This window comes from Anser anser, assembly GCF_964211835.1.
Source record: "Anser anser genome assembly, chromosome: 10".
In the NCBI taxonomy this organism is placed as follows: domain Eukaryota; kingdom Metazoa; phylum Chordata; class Aves; order Anseriformes; family Anatidae; genus Anser; species Anser anser.
In genome coordinates this window covers 13520709-13535034 of record NC_139730.1, presented here as the reverse complement: position 1 = coordinate 13535034, position 14326 = coordinate 13520709, and the positions used below count along the sequence as shown (strand labels likewise).

At 46.2% G+C, this 14326-nt stretch overlaps 1 long non-coding RNA gene across 1 annotated transcript in view; it reads left to right on the top strand.

The window, feature by feature from the left end:
* The window catches only part of LOC310905110, a 117577-nt gene that overhangs the window by 11392 nt on the left and 91859 nt on the right, over positions 1 to 14326 (top strand). Inside the window, exons 3-4 of the long non-coding RNA XR_014588786.1 lie at positions 3880 to 4028; positions 12027 to 12189. This is a non-coding gene — a long non-coding RNA (uncharacterized lncRNA). The remainder of the gene's footprint in view (positions 1 to 3879; positions 4029 to 12026; positions 12190 to 14326) is intronic.

The window sequence follows — 14326 nt, the reverse complement described above, 5'->3', positions numbered from 1 at the left end:
TGCCAGCTGTAGGAAATATGCTGCTTGAAGAGCAGACTCAAAACTTGGAGTGGTATTACCAGAAGCATGCTTGTGCTGGCTGATCCTAGACACCACCTCTCTTTTTGCAAGGGGTCCTCTACATTTGAGTAGGAATTTCCTGGCTTTGCATGACTGGGACAGTTTCTACAAAAAAAATGGGAGTGTGCTTCTCCCTTGTGTGGTAGTCCTGTGTCTTTTGTGCACACTGGGAAGCGTACCTTTCACCTGATTTGTGTTTAGAAGAGAGTGCTAACTGATGGACATGCATCAGAACTTTGCATTACCATGACCATGAGGCAGACTGATTTTCTGCAAGAGTTGTGGCAGTCCAAAGGTTTTTGATTGTTTCCAATTTTTGTGTTAAAGAAACATTAGTTTCATTTATATGCTGCAGTGAAAGTGTTAGATGGGGAGAAAAACAATAATATACAGGTTGAATGTTCCAATATTTGTTTTTTAAAATGTGCCATATTAAAAGTGCCTTATAAATGGTTGAGTTCTTGCAATGAAAGTCTGCTGCATTTCAGTTTACACATAAGCTTAACATCATCAAGCCAAGTTTGTTCTGGGTGTTAACATTTGCATTTTTGAAAGCAGCAGCCTAATCCAGAGCAAAACCAGATGAGAATGCACTTTAATACAGCACATTACCAGCTGTGTGCCGGTAGGTGTGAGCATTCTCAGAAAGGCATTGAAATTTGATTTGGGTAGTTTTCCAAGAGTCTGTGAACTTAATGGAACAAAACTGAAGATCACTGCTACCAGTAGCAGGAGTTGTAAACTGGAATTCCACAGTGACATGATTACTAGAAGGGAAAATAGCCAAAAAATAATCAATACCCCTGATTTTTTCTAATCTGAATTTTGAATATTAATATTAAGACCATTTCCTAGGCTCATGATTCTTCCTTAATTGAAATAATTATTCTGATTACAGGTGATAAGGGTAAAGTTGAGAGTTTTAGCCCTCTGCCCATGTTGGCTGACCTGCACTGTCCCATAGTGGTAATTTCAGGTGTACTATCAGGTCTGTGCAAGCAATGTGATTGTATTGTCCCTTAGTAGCTGAAGGGCCACAAGTGATGGGAATCACGGCTCAGCAAGCCTAGCATTAGTAAATGCTCTGTAGTTCAATTTGGAAAGATCATAGTCTTCATCTACCCCATTTGGAACACAAGTATCTTATTGTTATATCCATCCATCCATCCAGGGAATGTGGTATGTTAGAGCCAGCAGGAAATGTACTGTATTTCTGAAAGCCAGCACCTCTGTATTGATCGATAGCCTGAGAGGGCTGTGCAGCAAAGGTGGTTTGGCCCAGCTCTGTTTCTCCTCTGGATTGATTAATCAAATACTTCAAATAATTGCTGCGATTGTGATTAATGTTGACGGCATAGCTAATTACCCAGAAGATTGAAATAACTTTTTGTTTTTAAAAAACTGTAAATGAGTTTATTTACTCTGCTCACCCTTCTAACCTTGTTATGCTTGTAAATGAATAGAAATATTGATCTCAGGTGCTACCCATCTTGCATCTGTTTAATTAGGGCTTTGGTTGTAACCCCGCTCACTCCTTCTGACCACACATGCTTTGTGCTATCTTTTTGTAGATATCTTGAGGGTGGGGCTGGGAGGGATCATTAGATATAACTGACCTCCAGGACTTACAGGATTTCCCTGTGCTGGCCCCATTACTAACTACTCTACCTAAGCTGCTACTGGCTCCTTGCAGCAGTGTCTTCTTGACCACATCTGTTGGTAGCAGACTCTACCACCCAGTGGCTGTTGCTGTTAAAACAATTTTCTGTTTCCTCAGCGAGGTGTTTCCTTCTCTTTGCTTCAAGCCACATCTTGTTCTTCCATCTTGTCAGTCTAAGAACATTTTTCCCTGTCTGTGCACATGTACAAACTACCTTTTAATTATGTGCCTGGTTGTAGGAACGTGTTTCTTGACCATGGCAGAGCATGTCAGAAGGCTAGAGATTTGCCAGTAGGGATGTCTGCTGTATTTACCACCGTGGGACAGAGACCTGAATGTCTCCCAGACTGGCTGGTTTGGCTAGGGGTTGCGTGCCCCGTCACTTTTCCACTCCCAAAGCAGGGCTTCACAAACAAGTTCCTAACAAAATGTGGACCTCCTTGTCAAACTGACAAAAAGCATGTCAATTTTAGGAACAGTATCAAGGGTGTACCGCTTACTGAAGGGACAGCAACCCAGAAAGCTCCTCTGCTCTTACATTTGTGGAGATATAAATAAAAGAAGCTTTAAGATCAGCCTCTGTTTAAGCTCATGTCAGCTCTCTTCAGTCAGTGCCCTGTGCTTCCATTTCCTTGCAATATGGTTTCCAGAAAAAGATTAGGTGTCCCAGCATATTCTGAAAGCATTGTTTTAGACATTGCCAAGCCCAGGCCTTTCTCCAGTGCTAAGGTTCCCTCCCGTGCATGGCCATCTGGATGATGTGGTGGAGCTGTCTCCCCCTCACTGGAAGACATTCACATTACTTCCACAGCTCTGCTAGAAATTGCTGCCATTTTGTGTTTGCTTCACTACAGCCTGACGTAGCAGAGATGGCTACTGTGCTGCCTCTGTCGGGAAGACTTCATGTAGCATGCTGGTCTGGCTCTTACATTTTGCCTTTTTATCTTTTTTCCTCAAGTCCAGAGCGTATGCACTGTTCGTATTAAGCTGTAGAAACCACGTTTGTCCTGGGGAGCTCTCAGGTGGCTCATGGACAGCTGAAATGGTGGCTATCTCATTTCCTTCTCTTCCCTTTTCCCAGGTTTCCTGAAACTCTGATGTTGCTCTTTATGAAGCGAAAACATGACAATTTGGCCAGCTATCTGTGCATCATGGGACTTGTCTCAACTCTTTTTCTCTTACGCAAGTTGATGGGCTTGAGCAGGCTGGACAGTGACTGTCAGAAACAGTCTTTCAGAAATGCAGTACCAGCCCTCAAATCCTAAACCATCTGTCATGGTCAAATTAATGTAACCTTCTCCCTGCTGTCAGTGAGAGCTGGGGAAGTACAATAGCAGCCAGGGCTTGGTCCAATAGGACTGGTCTGTTCACGTGGTTTTCTCATATACTTGGGTCTGTTCCACTGGCTGCCTCGTGGCAGGCTCAGTTCTCAGCCCAGAGCAGAAATGGTCCATGTCTGTGCTGAGATATCCGAATTTTCCTGTTGTTTTTTTTCAGCAGGAGGCTCAGTTATGGCAACCTCAGGGCTATATGGCCTTGGTACAGGCATGGCTGGTGCTAGTATAGCCCACAAAGATCCAACACAGGAAGCACACCTGCTGCTGGGCTTGGTGGCTTGTAAGTGACTGTAAGTCATGTGCTGAGTGCCAGGCTGCTGCTGGCTAAGCTTGAGATGCCGACGAACATGACTGGTACTGGTGCAAGGCCTGACGCTAGAAAGGGAAATGGTGGTGCTCTGTGCTCCGATGACATGGTTCTGATGCAGTCAGTGCCAGATGCTATCATGGGAAACTGGCTGCAGCTCAGCTGCTTGAATGCTGATAGGTTTTCTTGTAGCTTCTGAATGTGGTTGTGTTTTCTGGCAGCTGGTGAAAATGGCTTTGAAAAATAATAGCAGCTTTAAGTCAAATTGATGTCAACATTCACTCCAGGCTTTTTGAAGCTAATCAGTTTAAGTTCCTACTTGGCAAATGAAATTCCCGTCTTGCTGGCCTCCCTCTCTTTAGCCCAATTCTCATAACCGCTACTTGTTTTTCACTGTCTCTTTCTAATGTGTCTAGTCAAAGAGAAGTTTTGTTGCTGAGATGTTGGTTCTGGTATGTTTTTGAAGGTACCCACGCTGTCCGTGTGAACTTGGGCTTCTCTTTTTTTCCTTACAGGATCTCTCTAGTTAGGAGCAGAGGAGAAAAAAGGCAAAAGCTGGTGAAGCTTTAGCACCTGCCTCAAGCATAGTTCAGCTGATGAGAAACACCAGTCAGTGCTCTCAGCAAGGGACCTGATTCCAACCATCACGCTTGGACTGAGACAGGTGGGTAGTGAGGATCCATGGGGGAGCCATTACAGACTATTCCAGGTGAGCAGAAAAACGAAAGAAGTAAAGCAGCTTCTGAATAGAGAGAATCAGGAGAGCAAGAGGTAGATGGGCTGATGAAATAATGCTGTCTTTAACTGTGAATAAATAACAGCACCACAGGAGGCATTCAGGGCAACAATTTGGGGGAGTTAAAATGGAGGTTAAAGATTACATTTAGGATTAGGAATATCAGGACCCCTAAGGCATGCTCAGTGAATGCTAAAGGCATAGATAAAATCAGATGTGTCTGGAGTAATGTCTGCTAATTAGATATGTATGATGTAGGTATGTATGATACTCTTTATTTTTTCTGTTAACAGCACCCATATATATGGTATCTCTCTATATAAGGTACACTTAATACATATTATTAGCAGATTTGATGGTATAATATATGCAGGCTAACTTGGATTTATGGAAGTAAGTGTTAGAAGTTGCTGAGCCATCAAAAAGGCTTCCTCTGGCACCTCTGTACAGCAGCTCTTTACTTCAGCTCGCGTATGGCAGCAGCTTAAGCGCCAGGCTCTCCCGTTGCACTGAGTGATTAGCCGTGAATGCACCCTTTAGGTTTGATTGGAGCCCTGTGCCTTCGCCTGAACGTTCACAGATAGTGCTGGCTGCGTTAGCACGCAATACAGATGCTGGTGAATGAATAAAGGGGAAAAGGAAGAGAGAGCAAGCTTGTCTTTGTCATCCTTTCTGAAAAGCAGAGGAAGGCATTAGCAACCTCCAGAGGGAGTTTCTCTTCTCAGCTGATCTCTAGGCATGGGGAACTGATGCCTCTGGGAATCTCTTGACATATGAGCCTATTTTCCCTGGTTCTGTCATGATCCTCCGGAGAACATTTGTTTCCTGTTTGGTTTGAAAAGATCGGGCTTACTGTATGCTAATTTTATATGAGCACATCAAGCAGCACAGAGCTAGTGCAGTGCACCAGAACAAGCTCAGTTCCGGCTCTGCCAGGAGTATGTACAGCACCTTGAATCCCAAAGGGCTCTGCGATGTGGGGCTCAAGAGATGAACCTCCCAGTCAGGTTTGAGACTGACCAGCTGTGACTACAGAGTCACGCGTGTGGTACGGTGACCAAACAACGCCATCATTCCTTCCCATTTCTAGAGCTGCATCGGTCTGTTATGTGAAGGTTGACTGAGTTGTTTTGTAAATCTCAGCAATAAAATGTGTCCACAGTCTCCTAAATAACAGAAGAAAGAGAAGAAGGCATAATATGATTGTACTGGTGGAAGAAATGAAGACTAGTGGAGTCTGAAAGAGATGTGGGCAGGTGAGCAATGGGCCTTGTGAAGCAGAACAAAATGCATTATTTTTTATGGAAATACAAAAAAGGGATTGTGGATCTTCTGGACAGAGGATGAGTAGAGAAAATGCTAATTATATTTCATAAAGTTGATGGGAGCGAAGTTGGCTTTGTTCCACTGCTCAGGCAAATGAATGTGGCAGCTGGAAAGGACAAGCTGGCAAGAGATGGGAGGAACCTCACGTGGGGATTGTGCTTCTCACCTGCCAGTTTGTGTTCCCATTTGTGCCACAGAAGTCTGTTGTGTTGCTTTGAAGCTCTGGGTTCCACGCAGAGGAAAGGTGTTTCAGAAATTTCAGTGAGATGCTAATGCCAGGCTTCTTGCTAGCCTTCTGGCTTGAGTCTCAAACCTCTTCTAAATTGCAGTGGCCAAAGCTATGCCTAGCTTCATGTTCATGAGTGAGTTTCAGGGAGAGACCTCTGGTTCTGATGCTGCTACCAGGGAGCAGATGTCCTGAGACATTCACAGACACAGGTCCTCTCTTCTCCTTTCTTCTAGGTTGGGTGCCTAAAGCTCAGTTGGCAAAAGTGACAATCTGGCTAGGATGGACGGCAGTGGTGTCAGGATATTCCTGTAGTGCTCAGCACTCCTTACAAAAATGGTCCCTGTCTCCTGTTCCAGAGGCTGCTAGAGAATGTGGCACAGATAAAATAAAGCAGTCAGTGTCCATGGGGAAAGCATTCCCAAGAAAAGCATTTGCTGAGAAAGCGTTTACTGTGCTTTGAGCAGAGTCACAAGTAATTAAACATCCTAGTGAAGCACTAGGAGTGGGCACACTTTGCAAAAGAGGTTAATGTCCTGGGCAGGAATGCTGTTTTTGGGGTGCAGATGGCCATGTGGAGGGGTGGCCTGGCCTACCTGGAATACTGACTGCCCCATTGTGAACTGGAACGTGCTGGAATGTGCTGCAGCAATGCCCTGTGACTAGCATAAGTTGATTTAATCCCTCTTGGATTTGCAGAGAGGAAAGCAAATAGGTTGAGTATGGGGTCCTCGAGGCACTGAGTTATTTAGATGATCAGCAAAGAATGAGTAAAGGAGTCATGGCTCACAAAAGTTCGAGACTGTCAGAAAAATACTAGAGATCATCTGGAAAGAGGGTGGTATTGGCAGGATAGAGCTGCCCCAGCCTTGGGACATGGCCCCAGTTCGAACAGTTTGCGTGGCTAAAGGAAGGTCGGTGCCATGGAAGGGGACGGGGTGGAGGGGAAGAGATTTCATGTCTATGGCCAGGGACAGGTGCAGAAATGCAGAGCTCAGCTGTGGCTGTGGGGTTTGAGCCTAGAAGTACCAAGAGCTTTGACAGAGGGGCTGAAGGTAGAGGTTTAGAGCCTTAGAAGGAACATGGCTGCAATTCTGTGCATCAGATCCAGGATAAAATAGAGCTCCTAGGTAGGATCCTGTTCAGTTTCAGGAGCTAATGGGTGACTGTGAGAATGCGTGTGAGTACAAATAAAGATTTGAAAGAAAAATCTAACCCCAATGTGCTTTTGTGCTGCAGTTTTTCTCTGATCAGATGCTTGTTTACAAGGAAGGGGCATGCCTTTCTGCCTTTCTCTTGTCTTTGCGAAGGCCCTGGCAATGTGGAGTTGGAAAGAGAGATTTTGAAGTGTGAATTCCATATAATAGAAAAGCACAGATTCCCCAGGGGCTGGCACAGCACTTCCCCAAGGCATCATGTGAGGTTGGTGGTTGACTGAGTGGGCGATGTGGAGAGATTTAGGTGATAGTAATGGTCTGTGATGGTGTTTAATAGAAAACAGTGGTGGGGCTATTTGTAGGGAATTTAACTCTCCCAGATGCATGACCTCGCACAGCATAAGCTTTCCTAGCATGAAGTTATGCTACATGTTGTGGAGGTGGCGAGGACTTCTGAATCATTGCCTAACTCCTCTGGCACAGTTGCCTGTGAGCCAGATGGTGCAGGTGCGGGGTAGGACCACTTGCACCTGGTGAGAAATAGGTAACAAACGATGAAACCCAAGGTGCACCCGTGTACTTGTGCCAAACTCTCTTTTCCTGAGACGTCCCCGTGCCAGGATGGGTTGGACAGTCTTTCAGGCCACGTATTCTGCTTCTGGCTCAGATGCATTTTCCCAGTTCATGCCTGTGCAGTACAGATACCGGGCATTCAGTGTGACCTTCGTCTGGCATTTCAAGGGACAGCCTGAACAGTGCCAGGGCCTTCAGGAGAGAAGTGCTGTGTGTCCTGGTACAGAAACAGGAGCATTTGCTTTTCATGGAAGGCTCTGGCTGGAAGTTGAGATGAGAGGAATGCGTCTGCTTTCCCTACAGTCCACCAACATTAAGCATTTAGTGTGTAATAGCCACTGCCCAAGGCCTGATTTCTATGCAGGGTCTGTAGGGAAGGAAGTGAGAACAAAAAGAGGAGGTTTTAGGATTTGCTTTCTCCATGGCAGTGCGTGTTGATCCTTTGTGCGTGTGCTTGTGGAGCGCAGGAACGGGGGGAGGATGCCACCGCTTCGTTCAGCGCTGCCTGCGACTAATGGACCTTGACAACTGCAGCACAACATGGAAACTATTAAAAAGGGAGGACTGATTAAAGCCCACACCATCCCAGCATCCCCCTGGGCTCTTAACCCCGTGTTGGAGCTGAGCAGCCTAGCAATGCCTCCTCCCTGGCTGCACAATTAACATCTCTTGTCACTAATTGATTCCTGTGGTGCTTGCAGGACAATTAGAATTTAAATTGCCTTTTACAAAGGTCATGAAAACATGATAAAAGACGAATCTATTAGGAAGGATCACTCAGGAGTCTCTCTCCTTTTCCACAACACTGGCTGCTGGTTATCACAGGGACACGAGTGAGGGGAGCTGGGGGGGTGGCTCAGGCCTTTGGCTCATTTCTTGCTGATTGTAGTTCATGGCAGAGCCTCAGCTCGTTGTCACTTGTGCATATTCTTGCACTGAAAGTGGCACTTAATTTTTTGCTATTTCTTTTAGGAGTGTTTGTATGTGTTATCCCTTATCCGCCTTTTTTGATAAACTTTGAGATAGCTGTTTTTCCACTTGACTCCTGAATTCACTGCAGAGGGGAAGGAACCCATTTGTGACGGAGAGTGAAGGGTTTGCCCTCGCAGAGCAAAGGTGTCCTAGTGTCAGCCTGTCTGTACTTCCAGAGAGCTCGTGTCATCGCATCTGAGCTGGGATCAAATCCTCCATTCAGGTGCCTGTGGCATCATGGCTTGTCAAACCGAGTTTTGAGTTTTGCCACTGAAGCAGAATATGACAGTTTGTAGTTAAGTGGGGAGCTGGTATTTTGCTTGCAAATGGGAATATCCAAAGTCCTTACAGTCATGGTAATGCTCCCCTCCGTCACCCTCAAGCCTCAACAGTGGAAAGAGATTTAAAGCCTCACATGCCATGTTTAAGGCAATGGTTTGTAATTGCAGTAAATCGGGCTGAAAGGGATCTTGGAAGAAGATCCAAACATTTAAGACTCTGGGCTCTCAGGTCTGGATGCAGCAAGAAGTCTTGTGGTTTGGTGGTTTCTCTTCTGATTTTTATATCCCAAGCGTGTGGGTTGACAGGAAGACAAGGTTTGAGACACGTTACTGTGATCCTGAACCAGCCTCATGTAGCTACAGCAATATTTCACGCTGAGAGAAAAAAGCCAGGCAGAATATCCAATTGCCCATCCCATCCTATCCCAGTGGCATCCCCCTAATAAAAGAGGCTGGCTGGCTATTTGAGAAACTCGTGTCCTTTCCAAGTTCTGCCTTTGACTTCTTGCTATTCTGGTTATTGAAATTGATTTTGCACTCCAGGCACGGGATTTTCCATTGCCAAGTTTAATGTCGGAGATAATGGAAATTATGTTTCCATTCGTACATAAATCTCAGGGCTGTTTGTGCTCAGATGACTGGATAGTAAGTACAGGTGAAATTGCTCCTGTGATTGTTTCAGTAAAAATGTAATATTGTTGTAAGGTTTTATAAAGTGTGTTTAACTGGTTTACACATTTCTAGCAGTGACTACATAGGTTTTTTTCGTTGTTGTTTTATTTTTGTCATTAGAATAAATATAAAGCTCTAAGCAAGCCGTCTAATTTGTCTTCTTGACAGTGTGGTAAATCAGCTGGTTTTGGATGTAGGCCAAAGAGTGAGCAGCACGACCACCTGGAGGTTGTGCATTACCCCTCTGCTGTGCTTGCACTGCAGGTTTGCACTCGGAGAGGCCAGCCAGTGCACAAGAGCATCAAGGAAATCTCTGCTTTTGCAACCTTCCTCACGTGGGGCAAGCACCAGGCTTTGAACTGCCTGGGGCAGTCTTGTCTCCACCAAGTCTTTCTATTGCTAGTCAGTGCACACAGGACCCGGCTTTGAAAAGATTGGGAAGGAATAAGCAAAGGTGAATCTCTTGAGCTTTAAGGGCAAAGCAGTCTGAGAAGGTTTCTCCAGCTCCCAAGAGCTAAAGGAGGTAAGTGGTAGTGTCAGGCCCACAGGGATCAGGCACTGGATTGTGGCCTGAAGGCTCTGCGGCCTTTAGGGCCTCCGTGCCCTGACCTGTCAGTGTTGTCAGCTCCCAGGAGGAGGAATGGCTTGCTGTAAGATAGTCTTGCATGCTCTGCGAGGATAAAGGAGCAGGGAGGAAGGGTGGCAGAGTGATGGAGGGACCAGAGCCTGCACCCACTTAAGCTACAGGCTTTGCTGGCTAGTTGTGAATCTGCTCAGCTCTGCAGCCCTCACCTGGGCGACATTCCCGTGATCTGAAGGCCTTGATTAGCTTCCCGAGCAGCTCTGTGTAACCCAGCCAGCTGGCTGCCGACCAGCCCTGCTGCCATCTGCTACCCTGCGCCTCTGTTGTGGCTGAGCCCTGGATGCCAAAGATGCTGCCGTAGCTCCTTCCTGAGGGAAGCCCAGACCCTGACAATTCAGGTGTTCTTCAGGCAATATCCTTCACGCAATAATGTGCCAGCCTCCAACAGCCAGGGCGTGCTGGGTGGTGATTAGAGCACTGCAATGAGGAGAACACGCAAGGTATTTATGTGGCTCCCTACCTGCCCTGCCCCTGTATTCTTCTATGCTGTGCACGTCCCGTGTCCTTGGCTCAAGGAACATCATTAGTGCGTGTCAGGCAGTGCCCAGAGTGGTGAAACCTCAGCTTGAGCTGGTGTTTTCGGCACTGTCGAGCAGTTGCATTGTTTCCCTCCTGGAGGTGCCTTCGCTTTGGGAGGGAAGGTGCTCGATTTATCTCCTCCTTACCTTGCAGGGGTTTGGTGAAGCTCAGCTAGCAAAAACTTGTAAATTGCTTGGAGATCATTAAAGGAAAAGTGCTGTAGCAGAGCAAAGTATTATTTATTAATGTGCCTCTGTCTTACAGGGCCATAAATATCAAGGTTTTAATTGCTCAGACTTGTAATCTGAGTAACTTCATGGATCTTTTTTTTTTTTTTTTTGCCTTGGTGAATAATTTCATGGAGCAGTTGCTGCATAAAGCAATGCAGGAGAGGTGTTTAAAAGCCAGGTCTGTTGGGTAGAAGACAATGGGATGTCACAGAACCACTTTCAGCTTTTCTTTGGCTGTTCTGATCTCTCCTGGCTCAGTACTAGCCTCTGCATCTAAACTCGCTTTGACTTGTTTAAAATCCCACCTCTGCTTATGAGTGGAGGGCAAGAAATAGTAGTGTGAAGATGACTGGAGATTTTGCATTGCAAGGGTCTCTGGATCACTTAATCAGCAATATGCTACCATTAATAAACTCTAGCTATGCTTGAAAATTTGCACTGTACGTCTTTTGGGGCAGGACACGAACAGCGCAACTGAAGGGCAGAGAAAGGAAAAAATCCTTTTCTTTATCTTTCCAGCTTCAGCTGGCAGAGGAGGCGTGAGCTGGCGGTGGGACTGCACTCGATGCCCTGCTCTGCACACCACGCTGGCAGCTGCAGCCCGTTGAAGCCGTGGGGCTGGCGTCAGCTGCGCGTAGTTACTCCAGCAGGAGTTTGGCCAGTCAAGATGCAGTTAAATATCTCTGTGCTTGCGAAAGTGCTGAGGCTGGGGTTTTTTCTCTGCCTATAAGAGCTGTTGCCAGGTGGGGATAGTCTCAGGGCCATCCCAGCAGGAACGGGGATGGGATCTTTCAGGTGCTTATCTCTGAGCTTGGGGGAAGGAGGCAGGGCTGGTGTTGCAAGGCTGAGGCCTTCTGTGTGCCTGATCTGCAGAGGGTGGTGGTAAGTGCTGAGCCTGGTGGGATGATAGCAAGCAATCCACAGAGGATGGCATTGAGTGCAGTGGTGAGTGGACTTGAAAGTGAACCCTTTGTGCTGTATCTCTAGCGTACAATAAGGAAATTCTTTCTCTTTCTCACTCTGCCTGTTTGTTTTTTTTAATTGTCTCAAAAACATGGCAAGGCTCAGCCTGCTCCTGTTCCCCCAGGTGGGTGGGCAGCCCGCTGCTACCTTGTGTGTTTCTAAGCTCTGGGATATGCCATTCTAATATGTTGTTCGTAGGCCTCTGAGATTACCTGATTTCATACCAAATGTAGCAGAAGCAGCACCAATTGTGTGTGTGTTGCCTTTACTCCCCAGCTCTGGCAGACCGACACCAGCTTTAAAATGTTTGCTTTGACTGTCAGTGAATTATAAAGCTGATCTGAAGGTTCTCCTTTCTTTTTAGGTATGAGGTGTGAATAGCACAGTGCTTTCTCCCCTTCATGCTGGTCATACTCTGCTACCTCCTGATCTTGATGCAGGACTCTTATGATTCCCATATAACCATCTCATATCAAAGCCAAGTGGATAATACCCCATATACATCATCATCACAAGGAAACATTCAGGTAAGGTGATGAGCATGTCTCTAGGCAGTCCTAATATATTATACCTTAAGATAAGGCAGCCAGACAATTTCTCTGTGGTCACTGCAAAGTCATGGAGGAGACACTATCCACTGTTGTGACCCTCACACTGGGACCCTTAGACCATCACTGAAATCCCAAGTCTCTAAGGAATGGGTGTTTAGTTGCCAGGAGAACTTAAAGCTGCATCCAACATCCCTCAGTCATCACTATCCGCTTGTTTTGCTGCCTCAGATGGTCTCACTTCCCATTCAATTGTCAGCATTCCCCAAGGGACTCAATTATGCCACCTGAGACAGAAGGAGGAGAACAAATGGTCTGTGCTTCAAGGGAGAAAAAGGGAGCGTCAAGTCCTAATTCAAGAACAGTGGCAGATTGGCCCTTTCCTTGGGAGATAGCATGAACACTTTTAAGAGTGGAAGCAACTAATATCCGCTGCAACTAAGCCAAGCGTGACATCCAGAGGCTCCATAATTAAATGTGAATGCATATGCTGAGGGGCTTGAAATGTGGACCAGGGGAAGACCTCCAGTAATGATTGCCCATTACATGGGTGATATCAATCAGGGTCAGTCCTGGTCCCTTTAGCTGTGCCAACGATCCTCAGTGCCAGTGATTCACACATCCTCTATTTTGTTTCAAATATGTGGTCAATATTGAACAGATGCATTTTAAGAATTTAAAGGGCTTTAAAGAGCTGTGCTTACACTTAGAAATTTTTTATTTTGAGGGTGGCACTGGTGGTAACTGCTTGTGCAAGCAGACTTCAAAGTTGTTCAGGGACTTTTTAAGGTAGTTGTTTGAACTGTGTGAAGTCTACCAGGCCTGCTCACGTGCCCATCTCTGACCATGGTAGGTGCACAGAAGCCAAGAGGCAGTAATTTCATCTGGGTTCTTGGTAATGATGCTGGCACCCATCTGCAAGTTGTTACGCTTGGCTATTACTGTTGTTGGCAAAGCGGTGCTGGCAGGATCGAGGGCAGAAGCCCTGTGGGCAGGCTGAGGAGCCTGGTGGCAAAGGAGTGTTGTGTGGGCTAAGGAGTCTACCAGCATTCAGGTGGTGGCGGAACTCCGTTCCAGTCCCTTGAGTATGGTTCTGCCTGGGACTCCCAGCCAGGTCAGTGCTGCAAGAATATGCATATTTATTACTGGAATTAATTGCTTTAATGCCAGAGAGCAGATGGAACAAGGCAAGAGGGAGAAGGGGTGGGGGGGGGAGGGCTGCATGCAGGTTTGGTTTGGATTTGCTTACTGGTTCTCTCAGCAGGAAGAGCTCTGCAAGCCTATGTGGCTGCTGCTGCTATGTTCAGCTGCCTGCATGCAGCAGTGAAATGGTTAAGATGCACTGGCCAGGCTGCTTTAGAAATCCAGTATGGGAATAACGGGGATTCTTCAGTTTGGCACTAAATTGTAAGGATAGGCTTATGTGAACAAAGCCAGTGGGGAGACTTGAATTTCACCATGCTCAGGAGTGGAAAAGAAATGAAAGCTGGCACATGAGTCTGTTTCCACTTACGAAGCACCCATCTGCCTCTTTAAAATTCAATTTATGGGAATGGTGAGTAAGGCTGGGCCAGTTCGTAGCTATTAGATCCATGCCATTAACATCCCAACCGCTTCATTTTATCAATAGCATGCACAGAGCGGGGAACATCTCTCATGCAGGGTTGGCAGAAATTGATATTAATAAGTGGATCTAATATTCTTAAATTTGTATTCCTTCCCAAGACTCGCAGTGAACCCAAAGGGCAGAAGAAATAATAAGTAAAGGCCTAATTCATTATTTATAACCAGGCAAACCAGGAAAGTAACTCAGGGAGATTACCTGGATAATCCAGCATTAGCATCTTGTTTCAGAGATCTTTATTAGGACTCAGGAAAGGCTCCTGGGAGAGAGGAGGCAGTATGGTAAATTCATGCGCTAGCCTTTGACCCTGTCTAGTGCCCTGGCCTTATAATTTACTTTGGGGCGTGTGTGAGTTTAACACAAAGATAAACACTGTTGGCTGAAGAGAGCGAAGGAAGCTGAAGAGGGGCAGTACCATTCTAAGGGCCTCAGAGTAGATGGCAATGCTGCACCACAGACTGTGTCCAGACTGGCTCCTCTTTTTCCCAGTTC